Here is a 3,300-nt window from a genome sequence, read left to right on the forward strand (position 1 = left end):
TCCTGCAGACTTCAGTCCCAGATCACTGCTGGCCACGGTGGCCTTTCATCCTGGCAGTGATTCCCCCCATTGTTCCCCCACCTCCTCCATTAGTTGTATCGCCGCCTTGCAGAGCTGATGTTTCCTCTTTCTCTGGCTGCTGTCCATGGTTTCTTTGTACAAAAGAGCTCCATCATGTTTTCAGCCTATGGCTATATTTGCAACTGATAATTTAATTTGTTATCCCGTCTGTGCGTTTTCACACGTTTAGATTTGGATTATATGTTATATTGTTCATGTTTACATGCATCATGTGGCAATGATTTGACTCGCATTTTGCTCTTTACATACTTGGAATCGAGTTTCCTGTTATTGACAGTTTGTGCTTTTCTCACATGGAGGCTGGGAAGAGCCAACAAAGTGCTACTTAAAGTTTGTCTGTTAATTCTGGAATAATGAAGGCTTTTGGGAAACGCACATAGACCACACTCATTCTTTACTTACATTGTTTATTATTTTGTTTATTATTCGCTAAGACTGATCGCCTTTGGGAAAGCCATCTGTCACGCCTCCCGGGTGTAGACCGACGGAGAGGTCCAATTAGAGTCCAAAACGGGAGACTACATAAGCGTGACACACGCAATTTGGGTTGCGAAGTATTTGCCTATGTTCTATAGCAGTACAGAGCGATTTCTTGTCCGTTGTCTTTCCCTCGTTTCCTACCGGTTCCGTCTGCCCATTGTGTGTACCTTACCCTGTTTACCTTCCTTCCCCAGACCAGCCCTCGACCCTGAACCTCCTGCCCTGCCTTCCCCACCAGTCCCAGGATCTCTCGTCTCCCCTTCCCTGTGTCTTCGTGTCCCATGCCTGCCCGTAGGACTGACCACCCCGGCTTCTGACCTCCTTTTCCGACCACGACCATCCTATCCGTCTCGCCCCTTGAAAGTCCGTTGCCTGAGTGATCTAATAAAGATCAATTGGTTCTGCACCTCTGGGTCTGTGCTTCCCTGCGAGAGCTCGGTTGACACCATCCCTGACTACTAACTCTGAAAGAAGGAGATGTGAACATCCCCAGCAACTACTGCTGGTCTGTCAGGCTTTAAATTATGCAAATTATAAAGATAAAGAAGTTAATTGCAAAAAACTTTATGGATGGAACAGTATTTTCAGAAATTCTGTTTGAGAGCCCTTAGCACATAAACATTTTAAAGCCTATGGTCTACACAGATCTGTACAGTACAGTGAGAGCTGATTATAGGAGAGATTCATCTCTCATAGCTGACAGACGGCTGATGTGACACAGAATTGTGGCCATGCAGCAGATTTCTAAAATAACAGAGTATTTTATTTGATGTAATTCCACCTGAGGAAATGTGATTTAGCTTCTTCTATGGGACTGTGAATAGTCCAGCGCATGCGTTTACTCTAGTGTACAGCAGAACAATATTACACGTTTTCTCAGTTACTTTGGTACATTTCTCAGATCAGAAATGAAATTCTCATAACTACTTGTACAACCTCCACATCATCGAGTCCCTTTTGCACATCATAAATGCAAAGTCTCATTCTTTTGGTCAAATTGCAAATGCTTTGGCTCAGTCATGCGAATAATTATGTACAATCATCTGCTGATTCCTACATTTTCAATTGTTCATGACCTGTTGGTCAAAATATATGTGACTCATCACCATGAAATGAGTCTTATGGGTGACTCTTATGGGTGGGGAATAAGACTCAATTCGTGGTGATGGGTCACATATTATACTGGTTCTCTGTTGAAAAGTCTGACCCCCCAAAACATCTGGTGTTAGTTCACTGTATAAGTCATTACATGCAAAATGGTCGTCATAATCGCTCAAGCATGTTCTCTATACATTTGTATAACTGCGTGTGTGTATGTATATACAGTACTGTGCAAAAGTCTTAGGCAGTCCAAAGAAATGTTTAAAGCTGTTTATCTGGGTAGCAAGTGTATTTTGGCTTAGAACAAAAAACACAATTTAACATTAGAACGTCTGCAAATTAAGAGTAACACAATAAAAAACTAGTAAGCCGTTCCATGATTTTGTTAAATTTTACCATTATCAATTAAATAATTAAATATATTGGTTTAAAAAGTCAGTGAGAGATTGACTAGCTGTATGAGGTGTGTTAGTGGCCAAGTCAAAAAATACATGGCTGCACTGGACGGTCGCTGCAAATACTAGGATGATTTTAGCAGAGGTTCTGAAATGGCGAAGCTGACACATTTTGACAGGCATCATATCATAGTTTTACACCAACAGGAGGATAACACTTCAATCTCCCAAATTCCTGTGAAAATGTTACTGCGACACATAGGCGATTAACTACACACTAATACAATCCAAATCCAAAACACACATGGTAAATGTGCTTTTCTACTCTTACGAGAACTGAAAGCGCTTTACAATTCATGCCTCACATTCACCCATCCACACACCGGTGGCGGAGGCTGCCATGCAAGGCGCCAACCTGCACGCCAGGAGCAATTTGGGGTTCAGCGTCTTGCTGAAGGACACTGTGATGGGGAGAAACCAGGGCTCGAACCTGCAACTCTCTGGTTGCTAAACGATAGCACTACCTCCTGCGCCACCATCTTCCCCAAATGTAAGGAGAAGGAGGTTCCTCGGAGCTCCGAGATGTGTTTGGCTGTAATAAATCTGTAATATAGCTATATGACATAGTTTTTGATAACACCAGCATTTATTTTTTAGGCAAAAATGGCAAGCAAATCAAAACTGGCCAGATTTGATGTTGCAGCTTTTATTGAAAGACAAAACAAAATTAAAAAGTGCTGAAGTTTGAATGACTGTGTGTTTATTTCAGTTATTTTATATTGGGCTCAAGGATTGGTTTCATCATACAAATACAGCACAGATAATGTTTACTTGAAATTACTGAAAAGTAAGTGATACCAGAATCAGGGGGTCAATAAGATTTTAAGTAATAATGTGGATTGTGCTTGGGGTAGAAGCTGCATGTTGTGTTGAAGAAAAGTACAGATTTTCATTTGACAAAATATGCAAATTAAATGCAATAATAATATTAGTGACATTCATCTTTAAATTACATTAATTACATACCTAATAATACTTTGAGAAGAAATGGTTTGTCATTATTATTTTCTATTATCATTGCTTCTTACAGTAAATTATTCTTCATGCCTCCAGTCGGTAGCCCATGTATGTAAAATATGTGGGTCGGATCCCCCCCCCCCCCCCCGCTGCTTCCCTGCATGTGACCTACTACAGTGTTTTATAAGGTGTTTCCTTTGCTGTTCTCAGTCTCTGCCCCAATTCC

Source organism: Brienomyrus brachyistius, unplaced genomic scaffold (assembly GCF_023856365.1).
Source record: "Brienomyrus brachyistius isolate T26 unplaced genomic scaffold, BBRACH_0.4 scaffold33, whole genome shotgun sequence".
Taxonomy (NCBI): Eukaryota; Metazoa; Chordata; class Actinopteri; order Osteoglossiformes; family Mormyridae; genus Brienomyrus; species Brienomyrus brachyistius.